General features: G+C 41.2%; 1 long non-coding RNA gene across 1 annotated transcript in view; it reads right to left on the bottom strand.

Moving 5' to 3' along the window:
* Window positions 1-4,244: 4,244 nt before the first annotated feature.
* LOC110304069 overlaps window positions 4,245-19,899 on the bottom strand; it is a 63,975-nt gene continuing 48,320 nt past the window's right edge. The window contains exons 3-4 of the long non-coding RNA XR_002379009.1: window positions 18,638-18,849; window positions 4,245-7,779 (exon numbers count right to left, since the gene is read on the bottom strand). This is a non-coding gene — a long non-coding RNA (uncharacterized LOC110304069). The remainder of the gene's footprint in view (window positions 7,780-18,637; window positions 18,850-19,899) is intronic.

Below are 19,899 nucleotides of genomic sequence, written 5' to 3'. Positions count from 1 at the left end.
AGACCCATCACTCAGTTTCAGACTGTAAATGATTCTGAAGTCATTAAGAACTACCCAGAGCTAGCAGCAAACACATTATCATAGTTCCATCTAGCCTTTTCAGTGAACATTACAAACAAGCCTTTCGCTCTTGATCATCATAGTGGCCAGAGGAAAAGTGCTTCACTATTTGTAATCTACACAGGTCACTGATACTATCTCCATAGCTGATAGTTTCTTCTGGGATGTTGCTGGTGTCACTGCCTTCATGAAGCAGTTTTTTAATAGCTGTTATCACTTTGCTCCTGTTCTTGGAGGGCCACAGCTGAAGTGGACCAGGGCATTCCCACCTGATGAGCAATACAAATCACTGATTTTTACTTTCAGTTTTGTTTTCAGTTCACTCCATCGGTCTCTTACTGGCAATGTTAGCAGCCAGTTTCTGTGTCATGATGAAGAAACTAATGTGAGACCAAATTAGACACATGTGAAAATAATGTCCTCGAGCTATGTGGTGACACCACAAACCCGAAGCTGCTGCCTGCCACTGTCATGAGTGTGGTCTGACTCTGACAGAAATGACATTATGTGATGCACAGTTGTACTCAGTACTCCATTTCATAAATATGTGCAAGTGCTGTGAATAAAGCTATAGTATAATTCATCTAAGACTTTTATGGATGTTGTGGCACTTCCAAATATTGTGAACTTGTCTACTAATACATATTGAAAATTTAGGTGGCACAGAAAAGGTCAGTGTGCTGAAGTAAATGGGAGTCTCTGAAAGGAACTGAACAGAGGAGAAATGCTCTGACCCACTGGCTCAAGCTATGGAGGCTTGCTTCCTGGCTGCTGGTCTCTAGAGGTGACACCTGAATCTTGGAAATACTTCATGAAGTCTGGGCTTGAGATTCCAGAAGTATGTCCCGGAAATACGTCATGAAGACTAGGTTCTGGAAGACTGTTCTCTCCATTGCTTCTAGCCCCAATCCCTTTGCTTCTTGTCCCACAGTGGTGTGAGGACCCTCTGTTAGTGATTCCCACCACACTGTTCTACACTGTCTCTGAAGGACTGAAACCATATGAAGGGAGTCAAAATACAAATTTCCTCCCTTGTTGCTTTTCTCAAGCATTTTTTCACAACAAGGAAAGAGCAACTTATGCAGACAGAGGAATACATTGCTGCTGTTTCGTTTTGTTTTTCAGAAAACAAGCACCTGTGTTTGATATCCCTTAGATGGTGTCTGCTGAGAATTAGTGAGTATTACAGTTAAAAAAGAGGAGTCTTGCAGCCTGACTGGAACCTGAGCTGACCCATCCCTGAGTGTCAGCCTTCTTAATTACATGCTTGAAATAAAAAGTTAATACCACTGAGGTAGATAATTCTAAACTAACCTTAGAAACATTCTATGTTTAATAGCTGGGTTACATTTACTAGAAACAACACACAATTAATAATGTAATTACAGGTCACCTCACTAAAGCAATATATTTTATGAGGAAGTCTTTTCGGTTTGTTAGAGTAAATTGTATGCATTAAGCAAATTTCAAAGAATTAATATATCAGGATTATATATTATAAGCAATAAAATTATATTTTAAAGTATCAGGTGAAAAGAGTCAGTGGATTTCGTATATACAGATTAAAAACCAGCTTAAAAATACTTTTAAAAACTTTCATTTACAATGGAATTAAGAGATTAAATACTTGAGAATAAAAATAAGAAAATAAGGGGATGGAGCGATAGCTCAACAGTGATGAGCATGGGCTGTTCTTTCAGAGGCCCTAAGTGTCTTCCTGGTCCCCACGCTGACAGGCTCAGCTGTCTGTACTCCAGTTCCAAGGGATCTAGTGACTTGTCTGAAGATTTAATGGAATAAAACAAGTCTCTGCTCACTTCAAATGCTTCAACTCGATAAATGAACACTATTGTTCGCATGGAAAACTGAACTTGTTAGGAAAACACTGAGAAAGAACAGAGGTGAGGTGGAGTGTGGTGGAGATCACAGCCCAGCCTTGACCTTCAACCACAGCACAGCCTTTGCCTTGAACACACAGCGTCATCGGCACATGAACACTTACAAAGCTCAGGGATAGAACATCTAGAGTGTGGTGTGTGGTGGTGTGTGGTGGGGGTGGGGCGTGTTTATCCGGAGCCTTTTAGCTACAGATGGCGCTTGTTCTCTGATTAAGAAACCGTTTCCTTAATTTTCATATTTTAATAAATGATACTTAATCTTATCAAACTGTATTAAGTGCCATTATTTCTTTTTGGTGCAAGATTTTTGATGGAAGGTTTTAATGTGGGTTTCCCCCTTTTTTTTATGTGTGTAGGGGGTGGAACTAATTTTAATTTATTTTTACTATTAAGCAGGTATTCCTTATAGAAAATGATACATTTTATTATGACAAATTATCCAGTAAACACAGTGGTACAATTAGAAAAATATTTGGAATAAAGATAAAATTATGTCCACTTGTCAGAGTTACAAAGATAAACTCCAAATGGAATAAAAATTCTATCAACCTGACAAATCCCAGAACTCAGGGTGAGATCTTCTAAAAGCTGATTGTTGGCTGAAGAAGGCTCTCAACTTCAACTTAAAATTCAAATGCAAGAGAGCAAACACAATAAATCTAATTACAAAAACTAAATCATAAAAGGTAAATAACAAACGAAGGGACATGATTTCAGGTACATATTACAGACAAAAAAGAAAGACTAAAATTATTTTTTAAAATAGCGTAAGACACAATTCATTCCCCTAAATAGATGTAAATCACCATGTCCTTAAACTAAGATAAAGACGCACAGTTTCACCCATAAAATTGAAACTATATAAAGAAGCCACTTCTCGATCATCAGAGTGGGAAGTATTCAAAAGCTTGATAACAATCTTGGTGAGACTGTAGAGACACGTGTCCACTCACACTGTGGGAATGTGAAAGGGGACATACACATGAAGGGTTTTGGTTTTTTTGCACATCTAACAAAAGCGCACCTTTAGTCTTCAATTAATAGATCTCTTCCTAAGAGTTTATGTTGAAAATTTCCCTTCAGAATTTGAAAATAAATAAACAATAAACCTCACTTTAAATAAGTTAGTAATAAAACCTCACTAGGGAAAACTACAGAGTTTCCAGAACTCAGAGTGAGTTCTTCTAAAAGCTGAGTCTTTTAAAAAAAATCAGTCTTTTTATAATACCTGAAGGCTTGGGATATTTCATTTAAACGAGAGCACCACACACCTGCAAAAAATATCTACAGAATATGTTTTGATAAACAATGTATCTACAAAGAATCTACAATATATTACTTTTCTGTAAGCAAGAAAGTGAGCTAAGGAAACTTTTCCACCCCCTTGACCCCTTCAAATAATACCCCACAGAAAAAATAGTCCAAGAAACAATGAAGTTGTTCATCTACAAAGAGTAATAGAAGCAGATAGAAGTGATTAGAGATAGTAACCCTTTCTGAGCACATCTTTTGGGAATGGATGTGAATGAATTGAAGTGGAGACTAGGAGTGAGTGTAAAGATCAAGTAACTTTTTTTAACAATAAAACCTTATTAGAGAAAATGCAACTACATATTAATATTCTCTCTCTCTCTCTCTCTCTCTCTCTCTCTCTCTCTCTCTCTCAGAGTGGCTCTAAATTAACTTGTTATTGGATGGAAAAAAGAGCAAGTATTCTTATGTCATTGAAAGTCAGGGTTCTCACATCAGAAGGGAAATAAAAAATGGGGTAGGGAAAGATGATGGTGTCTAATTCCTATGTAGAAAGACATTCCCTTGTATGTGTATGTTTGCATCTGTCTCTGGGCATATTTTTTTTTTTTATTTCAGCCCTCTGTTGAGGGTCTAGAGAAAAAGACACTTGAGCAGCAGTGAGCATACCTAGTGTTCAGATCTTAATTTCTAAATTCCATTTGCCATGGAAAGGAAACAGAGGTACTTGGGTAACTGGTAAGAACAGAGAAGATATGTGATAAATCTTGCTGAACAAAAACATAAAATGGACCTTGAACTTATGGACGTGTATAGAAAGTATACAGGAGCTATTTCAAAGGTTTTACGACTTGCTAGATCTTTGGTGTTATTTAGGCATTAAAAAGACCATGATAGGAATAGCTTCTTAACACACAGAATATATTTAGAATATGTATATTCATACTAATAATAGATTAAGTGATAAGGAAAGAGGGGAATGAGAGGGAGAGAGAGGGAGAGAGTCATCTCTTATGGTGACACTTTTGCTTTTGTGGAAAGAGTGTGGGGGAGCAGGGGTGGTGGTGGAAGGTGGCACAAGCCCTGTAGCACAGCTTGATTAGACTCAAGATGGGAAGAGAACTGCGATGAGAGCAGGTCCTTGGATGGGTTTAGGAAGTCTCCAAGTGGGCTGCATTCTGCTTTCAAAGAGCAACTCAGAAACTCCAGAGTGAAGAAGATGGACAACTAGGGCCAAGTGAACAGGATTACTATCATGAAGGAAGGGTGTACAGCTATCTTATGCCAGGGACGTATGAGAAGGTCACACATCCATATGCATTGTTCTGGCCAGAGATGTGTTAGGAGACATCAGCAGACCTAAATGAAAAGCCATTGGCTTCACTGTGAAAAGCAAAGAAAAGATAAAAGAATGGTTCTAGAGCAACAGAGATAAAATATGGTCACGAGAGCTAAGGGCAACCCATGGTGTTACCTTAGCACCTGGATGGGAGGGAGAGCATAAAACTTAGACATCACTTCATTGGGATAACTGGAAAGTCTGTATGAATAGCCAAAGCCCCAAGTTAATTCCGATTGGTAAATAAAGATGTCGACGGCCAATTCCTGGGCAGAAGGGTTTACGTTTCCTAGGCATGAGGTCAGGAGAAGGAGAAGAAAAATGTGCAGGAGAGGAGGAAGGTGGCATCACCACGAGTTAAGGGAGCATGGCCCTGAGAGCTGCCCAATTGCTGTTAAGAGTAGCCCAAATAGAACACAGCAGATAGTAAATAATAACTTGAGGTTATCAATAGGAAAGTAGATTCTAAGAACATAGAGGATAGGCAGCTGCCCAGCTATTGTGCTGTTTAGGGTTTATTGTACAGGCCATGAGTGTGCCTTTCATCTAGGAACATAAATCATAAAAGGTAGGGTAGAAACCTCAGGGCAGGATTTTAAATATTTACTACAACAATTTCATCAATGGGAAATGTCCCACATCTGATAATCATACCACGTGGTTGCATAAGAAAATAGTTACTTAGGTTTGGAAAATTCTCACCCTTCTGAGAGGTAAAAAGAAGTGTAATGAGACAAACTCTTAAGTGGATTAGAAAAAGTACAGGACACCAATATAAGTAATCAGAGAAAGACGGGAAGATAAAAAATAAAATATCAAAATCCTAAAAGTTTGGGAATGTAAGTTAAGTGTAGACAGAAACTTTATGCATTAGTCTTGTTATTTTCCATAGAACTTTAGAATTACTACAACACTATGGTTGTAAAGAGTCTGATTAAAAGGTCTTTATTGGGGATGCCGATGTAGTTCTCTGATAGAGCACTTTCCTCACATGTGCGAAGTCTTGAGCTCCCTGCAAAGAAAGAAAAAGACTAATTCTAATGGTTCTTTTGATCAATTTAGAGAGGTAAGAAGTGGTTCTGTGGGAAATTCCTGAAATTATATGCATAGATTCCCTATGGGTAACTGATATTCCAGTAACATCTTCAGATTCCTGACACGGAGGAAGCATACTCATGAGGAGACGCAGGAGCCCTGGCTGCTGCAGGCTAGAAGGAAACAGGACATGGAGTCTTCATATCTGATAGCTGATCAAGTGGAAATATCAAGAAAGAAACCCACGGCAACTTTAATTCCCAGCATGACTAAGTTGCAAAAAGCCTCAGAATATAGTGAGGACCTTGAACTGCCCTGTGGATATGTTACAGTCAAATCATGACTGTTCATTTTCAAGATTCTTGGGAAAACCGATTCAACAATTCAAAATTCTCAGCACTTAAAATAAATACAGACATGTTTTCTTCATTCATATTATTCCCAGACAAATAGGCAAACAATACCAACTTATTTCTCAGGACTATGCGATGCTTATATATGCTTTTAAAATAATAAGTACAAATCAAAGGATAAATTTACCACACAGAATAAGGGTCATATTTAGTGTACCAGGAATCTAAAATCTTGTACTCTCATTATTCGGCTTAGATGGATGCTCTGTAAAAGCATACACTCTTCAAAAGTTATAGTTTTTATTCGCTGAAAAATAGAAACAGCAGCTGAAGAGATGGCTTAATAATGAAGAATATGTGCTGCTCTTCCAGTGGACCTGAATTTCATTTCCAGAACTCACAGCCATTTGTATGACAAGCTCCAGGGGATCTGACACCTTTTTCAGGCCTCCAAAGGAAACATCACAGTAATAAGTTTTAAAGAGAAAAACAAGCAATTCCTCTATGCTTGCTCACTTGGTTTTCCCCTGTATGAAAGGTAGGCACGGGTTCATTTGACAGCAGACCCTAGATGATCCTGTGACCTGAGTGTGCTCCCCTCTTAGGTGTCTCCTCCTATTACCCCTTGCCAACTGTTTGGTTTATAGGGCAGCATTGTTCACACTAGAGAAGAAGTTGCTACATTGTAAGCCAGTTCATTACAAATGGTCTGCTTTGGGAGTCACTAATGGGGTCAGGGAGTCAAAGGATGATTACTGATGGCTGAAGTCTAACACCATGCAATAGATTGGCCTTCTAGCCAAACTTCAACTGCAAATCTATGTGGTTCTTTGACAAATGTGATCTACTATTAAATTGGCCTAAGATGTCAAAGCATGCCCTTGCTTCATACTAAGCTAGACCTCAAAGACAATCCCCAGGTCGCTCCTACAGCAATGCTTGCCACAGCAGATTTTCCCCGAAGAGAACTCCTACAAGAAGTTATTTCTTCCTCCGGGTGATGTAAATATGGAAGTGCTTAGATCATTGTTAACACATGAAGCTTAGAGTAGGTTCGGTATAGCCAAATTACATAGCATACATCCTGTACTCAGAAATCAATTAATTCCTTAAGTATGTCACACATTGTAACTTCTTGAGATAGCTAATCCTGGCTTACTCACTCTCAGGCGAGGTTGTCACTTCAAACTGTTTCTATACCAGCAGATAATCAAGAATTCCTCCTATTGCTAATTTTAGTATCTTGCTTTACTTTTCTCTACCCAGCTGTGTTCTATTTTATTAAATTCAATCACTAGTGAACTTGAACTGCTGAGCCTGAATCAGCCTAGTCTCACTCATAACTGTTTACTGAAGGTCTTATCTGCAAAGGCTCGGTGTGATGGGAAAGACGGATGAGTTTGAAAAGCATGGTTTCACTCAGAACTGTATGAAGATAACTCATGCTGGGAGAACAGTGAAACGAGTGAGGTGAGTGGAAATGTAGTAAGCATTTACAGGAACTCGGGGACGGTATCTCATGGGCTGATGCGATCAGAGTTTTCATAAAAGTAGTAAGAGCTTGAAGGGCGAGCAGATAATGGTCGTAGCTGTGCTTTGGTTTCTTCCACTTTCTTTTTCTGTTGTCAACAAGTGGTTATTTGAAGGATAGAGAAATGCTTCAAGAATTCAAAGAGTGAAAAGACAGACATGCCTTGAAAAGAAACAAGTAACAAAGCTTGGAAAGTTCCAGGTTTTCCTTTCAAAATCTTTCTCCGATTCCCCCCTCCTTCCTCTATGCAGGCTTTCTTTTGCTTCATTTGTTCCTGGAAGGAGTCCAAACCCATGTCATCATCTGGGCCACCTGGGGAGAGAGAGAGAGAGAGAGAGAGAGAGAGAGAGAGAGAGAGAGAGAGAGAGAGAGAAAGCATTAACCCAGCATACTTGCTGTTGTTGATGCTGCTGCTGTTGGGAAATGGAGAAATAAAGCTGTAGACCAGGAACAATGAGGAATGAATGAATATTTACAGTATGACCTGATTAGAATAGAGCTGGCCTTGTAAATTCAGAGGCCTGCATTTGATACCCAGAAACCATACAAAAATCTCTGGCCTGGTTCTGTTGTGTTTTATGAAAAGATAAGGAGTGAAGATATATATTTGGTGTCTGTGCAGTCAGGTGTCGGGGAAGAGGGTTACTCTGCAGGCCCATGCTGAGGCATCCCTTGCCCCTGAGGGACCAGCCACATAATGATATAGCGGCATAGAATAGAGTTTATTCAGGGCATGGGAGGGAAGTTGAGGGAGTAGAGACAGAGAAAGGCAGAGAAAGAGAGAGAGAGAGAGAGAGAGAGAGAGAGAGAGAGAGAGAAAGTAAGTAAGTAGAGGAGTGGAGGCAGGCCAAGCACAGGTGGAGAGAGAGAGGGAGGTAAATGGGGACAGAGAAGGAGCAGGAACAAGAGGACAGAGCAAGAGCAAGAAGGGAAGAGAGCGAGGAGGGGCCAAGCAGCTCCTTTTATAGTGAGTCAGGCACACCTGGCTGTTGCCAAGTAATTGTGGGCAGAGTCTAGACAAATGCTAACAGGTACACCCATTTGTAATCTAAGCACTGGCCAGTTGAGGCCAAATGGTGAACTTTAGGCAAGTTAGAGACCTTGTCTCAAGGAAGCACAGTGTCAGAGGTGGGGTCAGAGGTGGACCCCAAAGTTGCCCATTGTCCACTTATTCTCATACCAGTGTGCACATGCATGTACACATGCATGGATGTAGAAGCACAATTCACGAACAAATTTCAGAAGAAAAACTCTTTTCTCGGTTTGTTTTTCTCAATGACTACTTCCATACATATCCCTGTCTTTCTTAGACTCCAGAGCATGGGCATAAGGCATGTGGTATACACACATGACATGTGACTGGTGAACACAGGAGAAATACTCCTTGATAAAATTAACTTGTCTGTCTTCATCTGTTTGTAGCTAATTAAGAATTGAGTGAAGGACTTCTTTACCAAAAGAATATGCGTAGCCTGCCCAATGGCCTCCAATCACTGAAAAATCATTAAAACTTCAGTTCAGAGTCAGAAATCAGGTGTGGTGATGCCTGCACATCATCTCTGTGCTCGGGAGTTAGAGGAAGGAGGATCAGAATCTTAGCCAGAATGGTTGCCTGAGACTCTATCTCAACACACAAACAAACTAAGCAAACAAAGTAAGCAAACAGGGAAGCCATTTCAGCTCATAGTCAGACACTTCAAACAGTGCAAGACTATAATAGAAGCACTCTTTCCAGAATGACCTGGCTTCATAAGTGGTATTACCTTGTGTTTTGGCCATTACCAGTTACCAGTGCATTTAGCTAGCTGATCATATTCTAACTCTGAATTTTCCTCTTACCAAAAAAATATATTAAAGACCATCAACATGCCTGTAGCCTATTATTAGTCTTTAGAACAATATTGACAAAAGAATTGGACCATCCATGGCTTATTGAAGAATCTGTACTGGCCTGATAGATGGTAGCTTATAGACTTCACCATCCTCAAAAAAAAAAAAAAAATCCAAGTGTCATACACAAGACTCCACATTTTTGGAGCCCATACAGTTCTCCCATCCCATGTCACAGTAGCCTTGACATTTTGGGTGACTTTCCTTGGGTAGCTCGTTACTTAAGCCAAGAGATTTAAAGTAAGTAGATGTTTAAGAGTCTTATGTCAAATTTGATTTAGCATTAGTGGTCTTATGATTGTTCTCAATAGGCAGGCATGGTAGGATGCACTTATAATCCTAGTTCTTAGGAGGCTGAGGCAAGAAGATCATGAGTTTGAACCTGGCTTGGGCTACATCCTGAGTAAAACTGTTTAAAGAAAAAAAAAACCCACACACTACAAACAAACAAACAAACAAACAAAACCAACTAAAACCAAAAATACATAAAGAATATGTTCATTGATAAGGACAAAAGAACCAAAAATGGAGTGGAGCTTTGCTTTTCTCCTGGTCCCCAGAGCCTATGTGTAGGTCTTTGTTGTTTTCATCTGGCTGCCCACTGACCACATCCCACATCCCACTTCTCAGTTAAGCATTTCTCACAGGCCTTAGTGCCAAACCAGCAGCAGTCCAGCTCTTGAATATACCCTCAGTTGCATATTTGCCCACAATCATGAGCTTTTTTCCATTATTGTGTGAAGCTTTCTGAAGTCTGAGCTGAATTCCTCAAGAGCTGGGGCAGCATCACAGCTGATCTCTCTAGCTGTGCTGGTGAGAGGTTGTTTGCAAAGTTCCTTAGTCACACAAAGCTTTTCAAGTCATCTCTGTTTTCATTTGAAAATATGGATGGAGGTATAGCTCTAATTAAGCTATCTCAAGTGTCTTCTTGGGGCTAGTTTAAATGTCTGACATTCTTTGGAGGATATGGGTATTTCTCCTCAGAGTTCTAAAGGAAGTCAAATGATTATGGAAGGATCATGACTTTGCCCAAAGCCTCAAAAGAGCCAAGTAGCTGAAGGTCAGCTATCTATTCTCTCTGGGTCTCAGTGGAGATGTGACACATTCCCCCTAGAGTCACTGCAATGAATACATGGGATAATACGTGTTAAGTGCCTTGAGAAACTTGCGATGGCACCAGGGAAGGCCTACCATTTCCCTCTTCACCTTTCCCTCCCTGTTGTCAACTTTCCAGCATGATTTCACTTGTTCCCCAGTTTGTCCAGGGCAGAAGTTCCTTCCAGAAGCTTTTGTTTCTTTGAGAACGACAGTGTTCAGGCAGGTGAGCCAAGAATTCCCCGGGCTTATGATCATTGCTTGGATGAATCTAGCTCTGTCAGCATCGTAGGAATCCCCCAGTGGCACTGCCTCATGCCTCGTTGCTACTTTTGCAATCTGGGTCATTTCCAAATCATTTCCTCTGTCTGGTCAGGTGTTGAAAACTACTAACTTGGAAAAAATGTCTAGAAAACACCCGAACACTTTGAGGCATCTGTCTTACCATCCCTTGTTTTAGTTTCCAGGCCCACAGCATCTCATCTTTGACATCACAAAGCTTAGTGCTCATACCAAAGGAAGTCAGGGGAACAAGTCCCACAGAGAGACAAAAACAGAGATCCTTCAACTATGCCTGAAATGTCAAGGAGCAAATCTGAGCTTGACCACTTTGAGTTAGGCTCCTCAGAATCTCTGTTGGCCCTCTTTTTCTTTCTCAGATCTGGGGAGAGTGAAAATGTTTCCTTCCAAATGCTTCTTCGATGTTTCTCAGTTCCTCCACTTAAAAATACATCCACCCAATGGGTCCGGGGAAATAGGCCAACGGCACAGCATGAGGACCTGAGTTTGGACCCCCATCAACTGTGTTTAACAAAATACCACTAGGTATATTGGTAAATAGCAGTAATCCTAGTGCAGCTAGGTGGGTATTAGAGATAGGCAGAGCCTGGTACCTTGATGACCTGGCAAGTGTAGCCAAATTGGTGTGTTCCAGGTTCAGTGAGAGACCTTAATTTTAAATTGATGGTGAGAAGCCATAGAAGAAGACACCTGATGCTGATATCTGGCTTCCACTCTTACAAGTTTATCCACATATATATGCATATACCAGACACATACGACAGAAACAAATATATAAGCATACACACACACATACAAGCAAGTCCAGCTCTACATTCACACACACACACACATATATATGTATATATGTATGTATGTATGTATGTATGTATACACACCTAGACAAGATCGTCTACACACACGCACATATGTGATATATACACATGTATATATCACACAGACAAGATCATCTACACACACACATATATATGTATATATGTATGTATACCACACCTAGACAAGATCATCTACACACACACACACACACACACACACACACCACATAATTGAATGCACATATGCAGAGACTAGCCCATCCACACACATACGCATATACCACACACCAACATGCATGTACTTACACACTGTCCATCCTTCTGACCTCAAATGGAGGTAGCCATCAGCATTAACCCTTTGTTACCACACAATCTACTTCCTCTTCATAATTTTCTGGTTTATTTCCCACCTTCCTCTGTGTCTTCTTCAATGTCAACTTGATTGAAACAAAGACTAACCATTTTTAGGCTTGAAACTAAACTTACCTGCCAGGGAAACCACACTGGTCAGTCACACTCATCTAAATATGCATCTCTGATGTGCCAAGAAGGAACAGGAAACACAAAAGGGAACGCAGGTCCTCATCAGTGGACTGTGCCACGTCTGTCTCTTCGAGCTTATGCCACAGAAGCCCTCTCTATATTTTACCCACTAACACTTAATTTGCCTTACTTTTCTCTGTAGGCTTAGAGATGGTTGACTCACTCACAGCTAGACATCTGACCTGTATGTCCTTTCTGATCCTTCCAAGAGATGTGTAGCATATTTCAGCACTAAGTGGAACCAATCTCTGATGAAAGATGTTATTTTATTTTGTTTTAGGTGTTTGGGGACTGTCTTTCTATGTAGACTTGAATTCATAATCCTCCAGCCTTAACCTTTGAAGAGTTAGCACCCAGGTGATCAACTCAGTGCCTGGCAAGAGATTAAATTCTTTCTTTCTTTCTTTCTTTCTTTCTTTCTTTCTTTCTTTCTTTCTTTCTTTCTTTTTTCTTCCTCTCTTTCTGATTTATTTTGGAAGAATTTCTCCTGTAGCTCAGTTGTCCTAGAGCTCTCCTCTGTAGCACATGTATCTGTGTTTCTGGCCTCCAACATTAGGTGAACCTACAGCCTCAACTTCATTTGTGCTTATAAGCATGTACTACCACGCCTGCCCAGAAGGTAAGATTTTAGATGTACTCAGAATCTCTATTGAAAGTCTTCAAGGTAAAGGCTCCCGTCCCTTATACCTTTAAGCAAAGTTTTATAGATTGCTATTGACTATTATTGCTATTGACATTATAGATTAACTAAGATGTCATTCCAAGAAAGCACCAGGCAGACTTCAATGTGATGAATTCAGTAATAAGCCTTCAGAGTTACAAATATAAATATGATAATCTTTACATTCCCCGAGCCACAGAACCTGGGTCTGGTCTATTTTAACAATTTGGATTCCTGCTATCTTTAACAATTTGAATTTACAATGGAATGCCTGTCTCACTGGCCAAGTGCTTCCCCACAGAGTTATTATATTTTCAATGTGAGTGCCAATTTACAGCTTTCTTCCATGATGGCAGTAGCCTTGTCTGGGTATATAAGTAATGGAGTGTTCCACCACAATGCATTCCTGGTCTTATTAGCTGCACAGGCTCTGAAACAGACTTTCTGATGGTTAGAATCTCTGTAAACAAGGAGATATTTATGTGTGTAAAATCTGAAGGTGGAGGGAGGAATATCAAAAAGAAGGTGACGGCTGGGTGGATTGTTTTGTTCTCCAGCTACCTGGGTTGAGCTGACAGGGCAGCACATCACAGTCCTGAGGAAATGCATGGAACTCCCCACTGCCTGGTGCCAAGTGGTAACCAGAACAGATGTAAGCTGGTTGATAAGCTCCCACAGCAATGGAAAGCAACTTGGAAATGACTGGAGGAGAAAGGTCATGAGAATAATGTCAGCATCTCAATGCAGGTTAAAAAAAATAGTCTGAGAAAGTCCCCTTCAAGAAGTAAGTCAGAAAAGGGAGTGCCTGCTAACTAAGTGCAGACACAGTCGGGGCCTTGGGCCTGCTGAGTGTACTATCAGGTGTCCTAGGCCAGGTGCCCACTGTTCTTCACTCTCAATGAGTAGTGCTAGGTTTGCCCTGATGCTATGTGGTCCTGAAACACCGGGGCGCTACTAAATAACAAACTTCTTAAGTTATAAAAACCTTTGACAATTAAACAGTAGGGAATATAGTTCTCCTTCGGATAGTTTTCGGATTAGTTTATTTTTCTAGATTTTAGGGAAAGGTCTTTGGAATGGATTGTTCAGTGTTCATTATTCTCTCCCCATTGAGTTTCCTGCTGCTCACGAAGTCACTAGTGTTGACTGAGTGTTTGCATTAGGCTTGCTTCGCAGGAAGCTACTGCTCGGATGTGCAAATTCAAGGGGCCATTGAGGAAGTGGAGCATCAAGAGGGAATGATAGCAGCAATACTGATCTCAACAGAGTGTCTTAGAAAGCAGCCGGTGGAAGAGGGTGAGTGCAGAAGCAGATGGTCTCAGACCTGGCTCACTCCATCTTGGTGGTTCTCACTAGAAGACTCTGTATAGCTCCTGAGATCATGTAATCCCAACTTCTAATCATGACGTAATGGGTCAAGTCTTTCCAATATCAGCAACAGAAACTCCCATCCAGAGAGAAGGCAGACTTTCAGCTCTGAATTTTTTCACCCTCTTAATTTTATCTTTTGTCCTGAGTGCTACCAGCTGGAAGTTTCAAGAAATATTAGCCTAGGTGGAAAATAGGACCTAATGCCTTAGCCCTTCCTAGAAATGTTTAACCAGAGCGAAGGAAGAGAAACAACATGAATGTGGACAGTCGAATTTCTAAGGTGTCCTTATAATCTAGGACTCCAGGCCTCTTCTCAGTCTGTTTTGTTTTATCTGAATACATAAGTATCTAGACCTCATGTTCTTTGTATCTCTACCTAAAAGAGAAAATCTCCCAGAGAGAAATACATGTTCTATATTTGTTCACAAGTCATTGAGGATGTGATAGTTCATTTTCCTTATCAGCTTGGCTGGGTTAAAAAAATGCCTAATGAATGGTAAAAGATTATTTTTTAGTAAGTCTCTGAGGGTGTTTCCAGAGGAAATTAGTGTTTGAGTGCTGATATGTACTGAATAAAGATGACGATTGCTCTCACAACGGGAACTGGTCTTGTTCTTTTAGTTAACAGCTGGGATAGAAAAAAAGTGGGTGAAGTGGAAGTTTGTTCCTGCAATTTGAGCCCTGAAATCCATTTTTTCTGCCCTTGGACACCCCAAATATTGGTTTTTAGACCTTCAACCAAACAGAACTTCTATCACTGTCTCCCCTGGTTCTCAGGCCTTCAGACCAACCCTGAAGAATGCGGCTGATTTTCCCGTATCCCAGTCCATAGACAGCAGACTGAAGGACCTCCCCTTTCTCTCTGTCAGTAAATAAAGTGTTCACTGCATGGCATGAACCATGTGCCCACATAAAAAGCTGTGGTGTGCACCTCTGATCTCAGTGTTCAGGAGGCAGATAAAAGATAGGAGGATCCCCAGGGCTTATTGATCAGCTTAGTTGAACTGGAAATTAGAGTCAATTAGAGTCTTATCTCAAAAAATAAGGTGTAACATGGATAAAAAGCCACTCAGTGATGATTTCTGGCCTGCGTGCGAGTGAGCGTGCGCGCGCGCGCGCGCGCGCGCGCGCGCGCACACACACACAGAGAGAGAGAGAGAGAGAGAGAGAGAGAGAGAGAGAGAGAGAGAATATCTGGAGCCTGCTTCAGCAGTTAAGAGCACTGGCTGTTCTTCCAGAGAATTTGAGTTGGAGTCTCAGCATCCACATGGCAGCTAACAATCATCTATAACTCCAGTTCTGACACTCTCTTCTGGCCTCCATGGACGCTACACACATCCAGAGAACAGACTAAGATTGAAGTATGAAACTCATACCTACATACATAATTGTTTTTAAATGAACAGCATATATAACTTACTAGCTTACTACATAAGTCAGTATATATGTATATAAATCATGATATAAGTATATATATACACACACACATATATATATACATATATATATATATATATATATTTACTAGTTTTCAACTCTTTAATGATATGCTGCCCATTTCAGTCCTACTGAAGGTCACTAAATGGTCTAACACCTTGTGCTCACAAGGAGATTCTCTGAATACAGCTAGAAGGCAGAGAACAGCTCCCCCCCCACAACAGAAACCTATGAATACCCTGCATTTAGTAGACATTCATTAATCTTAGAAAAGGTCAGCATCTTGAAGACAATGTAATGGATCAGAGACAGAAAAGCACATCTTTGGAAATCCCCACACACTGTAGACTACTGTGACCTATCTTCTCCATTGCTGTCTTAGGGCTAATGAACACAGTTACAGAAAAATCAACTATTGAGCAGATTTCTCCTGCTATGATCTTAAACTATATGGCAATTCTGAAGAAATCTAAGAAGCTCAATTCCAGTTTCCCAAACCTCTCATCCTTGCCGTACACTCTCCTATGGGAAAAAAAAAAATCAGAAACCATTGGATGGAAACACTAATAACGACCTGTCATTAAAACTTCTCATCTTTTTGAAGGATGCTTTCTCTTGCAAGCATTACAGAACCTGACTCAACTGAGTTAATCAGTAAGATCATGTTATCAGATCACATGTCAAGATAGGCTGCTGCAGGGCCTCCAAGTTTGGTTTCTCAGTGGCTTTGTGATGTCAAGGGCATAGGTGATTTCCCAACTTTCTTCCCGTGTAGCCTCGGCTGATCAACAGGCTACATCCCTCAGCTCTGGGTAGCACATCCATAGAAGACAACATTCTAGAAAAGAGAGAGCATATCCAAGCCATAGAACAAATTCCCCCTCACATTTGCTTTAGTAAAGACTGGATCACATGCCCTTCCTGGAATCCATTCCTGGTAAGAGGAATGCTATTTCATGTTTGCCTACTCCCTGGATGACCCGAGAAAGGACTTAAGTCTGGTGACTGAATAAAACTTGGAGAATGGGCTTAGACTCAAATTGCTAACCCTCCATTGCAAAAAGTTCCCTCATTGCTCTTTCCCTTCTGAAAATTGGATATGAAAGTTGCCAATGTCAAGATGAAATCACTCTGGTCAGACCCAGAATAAACAGAGCTGGGGTTATGAACTATCATAAAGACTTTCTAAAACCCACAAGAAATTCCTTCACAGTGTGCACACTGAGTCGGTGTTTGTCCCAGTTATTTTGCTTATTCTGCACCTATTTCTGTAACAAGGATCATCACAAGAAATTCTTCCAAGCTACAAGAAGGACAGATAGACACTTGCCTGGCTACGTTGTTTGCTCAATGTCTTCACTCCCAACTTCTATGACCAGTGAACCTTTGTTTGGTGCAGCGTATGCAGATTTCCCCCTATGTCCCCCTATAAACAGCCTCCCTCACCTCAGTCTCTCCTGTGGTGTCTAAGACATCTGTGCACATCCCAAATTACCAGCCTTTGCCATTTATTCCTGAATGTACATAGTTTTCCTGAAAGCCACTCCCTCTGTTGGTACTTAAATGTTGACATCCTGAACATAGAGTAGAAATTGATTAATATGTGTTGACTATATAAGTGAAACTTGGCCACTTTTCTTGGCTCTGTCACTAACTAACTGCATAACTTTGAAATATTGATTGAACTTTTAAGGCTTGTTTCCTGTCTACAAAAAAGCAAAAAAAGAGAGAGAGGGAGAGAGAGAGAGAGAGAGAGAGAGAGAGAGAGAGAGAGAGAGAGAGAGAGAGAATTTAGTATAGCTGGAGGCTAGGTATTGCTGGCTCCCTCCCCTTGACTCCCTGGCAAACAACTAAGGGTCCCTAGTTAGCTCTACTCAGGGTGTGGCTGCAACACTGACAACCTGTGGAACCCTTGATAACAGGAAGTTCTGTGCTGATCTTCCAAGGGGGGCCTGAGCAGGCAGGAGGCCACAAGCCCTCCATTCAGAAATCAGTGTCAGCTGGATGGAGCCAGAAGGGCAGGACTTCTAAGGAATGCTAATCAGGCCTGGTCTCCACCCTAGGGACACTCTTGGCCTTCCCACTTCTTAGGTTGCATAGCCAAGAGTTTATCTCTATAAGCCATTGTTTTCAAAGCAGAGAGAGCTCTGGATTTTCCCCAGAATTCCACAGAAATTTAAGCAGTCTTCAGCTTTCCAAGGCAGAAGCCAGAGGCTTTCCCCGGGCTGTGCAAAGGTGGCACGTTACCCTTTGATTTGATAATTCCTTCTTGTTTTAGATGTGTTCTTTACCCTGCTAGGTATATTTCTTTTCCTTTATCTAAACATGTGACATACCAATACCAGTTAGTATTAATGATCTAAAAGGGAAAATGAATGAAGGTGTTAACACAAAGAGTTTTCAAGCTTAGCAGCTCCAGAAATTGTTAGACACACATGTTCATCCTGTTTTTATTGTCTAGGATGGAGGATCAAAGTCCCAAACACAAAGTTCAAGGGCTTTGTTTTTAATGGAATACAAAATATTCTTTTTCTTGCTCCCAAGTGTCTGGTATCTAGCACAGCCTTCTGGCTGACAACTTTAAAGACAGAGGTCAAGAGGAAGTCTGGCACCAACTGATGCTGCCCAGGGCATTGATATTGACTGTGCCTAGCGTGTGTCATAATCTGTGCACTATAGTTGCTCCCTATGTTAGTCATGGCTCTGGAGCCACATTTTTAGTTGGTTGTATTCCCCAGAACATCAGGTGGCCAACTGTATTGAAGCCAAGTCTTGGGGAAATAGCCTTCATGTTTTCCCATAAGGTGTGTGTGTGTGTGTGTGTGTGTGTGTGTGTGTGTGTGTGTGCATGTGTGTCTCATCTGCCTGAAGATACACTTGAGAGACAGGAGGATCTATGCTTAAATACTGCTCCGATTCTAGGCTAGACAAGCCCAGTGTTTGTCGTCTTTGATCCTGGGGACAAGTCATTTAACTTCCCTGAGCAGCTATTTCCTTTCTTGTACCCCACAATGCCCTTGACATGTGCTTGTGGAAAGCACAGGAACATGGAACATACCCTCCCAGGAAACATCTCCAGCCTTTTAGATCCATCTCTTCCCTCTGCTGCCTCCTAGACACACGTTTTCCCAAGTGAGCCCAGGAAGACGGCCCGAAGCCATCCAGTGTATACGGACAGTTTCATCCTTAAGCAGATTAACTGCTAGCTAGAAGCAGTGTCCAGTCCCATGAGCAGCTGGGACAGGAGGAACACACGGAAACCAATCCCACCTGAAGACAAGGATGAACAAAGACAAGGTGACCACACATCTTTTTCCTTTTTCGGTTTCCATTTCCTTTGAAAATACTTTCAGATCTCCAAGGTGCTCTTCCCTTTATTACCTTCCTCTTTCAAAACCCTCCTATTTTTTTCTATAAAAGGCCTGAATGGCTTTGTAGGAACCACGCTATCCAGGCACTCTTAGGCTCAGGGAAGCTGGGGAAACCTTAGATTGACCTTGGAAACCTCAACTGGAATGAAGACGTGAAATTTAAATAGTCAAAGAATCAAACTCCGCGATGCTTTTCTAGTTACTCCAGCCTCCCATTTACTACAGGGCAGGGGTAAGCACCGAAGGAAGGCGCCAATGGGGTGCTGGGACAGCTGGTTCAGTCTAGCTTCTGTGAGAACGAGGGCACAAACTTCGGAGTATTGGAGAAATTCTATCTCGGGGCATTCAGCTTTCTGATAAGTCACAGCTAGAAAGAGTCTCGAGGTCTCAGCTTTGTATCCTTATCCAGCCCACCCAGATAGATCTGGAGTCAGGCTCAGAGCAGATACACCCACCTTGGTAACCCAGAGGGGCCTCCCATCAGGGCCACCCAAGGACTCCTGGAAGTTCTGATTGACTGAGAGATGAGGGTCTGAAAGGAGGTGGGGGGGGGGGGCAGAGATTTCAGTGAAGTCCACGTCTGGGTTTTGGGTGGCCATGATTATGGAGGTCATTCGTGAATGGGTCTTTTTCTTTTTCCTTTTCTTTTCTTTTTTTTTTTTACTCAACAGGCTGGCATATCCTGCCGTGCTGTTTAAGTGCCAGAGCAACCCTCTTGCTCTACGGATACAGGTGCTCTATTGTACTTGTTCTTAGGATTTTATTTCCTTTTTAAAAGAAGCAGTGGTGATATATTGCTTTGCCATGCTGAAGGGACATTAAGAAGCAACCCCAGAACTCCAAATACATCAAGATTTCTTATTCCTTAATGGAATGATATTTTATAAACAGAGAGAGAGAGAGAGAGAGAGAGAGAGAGAGAGAGAGAGAGAGAGAGAAAGAGAGAGGA

The sequence above is a fragment of the Mus caroli genome, chromosome 10, assembly GCF_900094665.2.
Source record: "Mus caroli chromosome 10, CAROLI_EIJ_v1.1, whole genome shotgun sequence".
NCBI lineage: Eukaryota > Metazoa > Chordata > Mammalia > Rodentia > Muridae > Mus > Mus caroli.
This window is presented reverse-complemented; position numbering and strand designations above follow the sequence as displayed.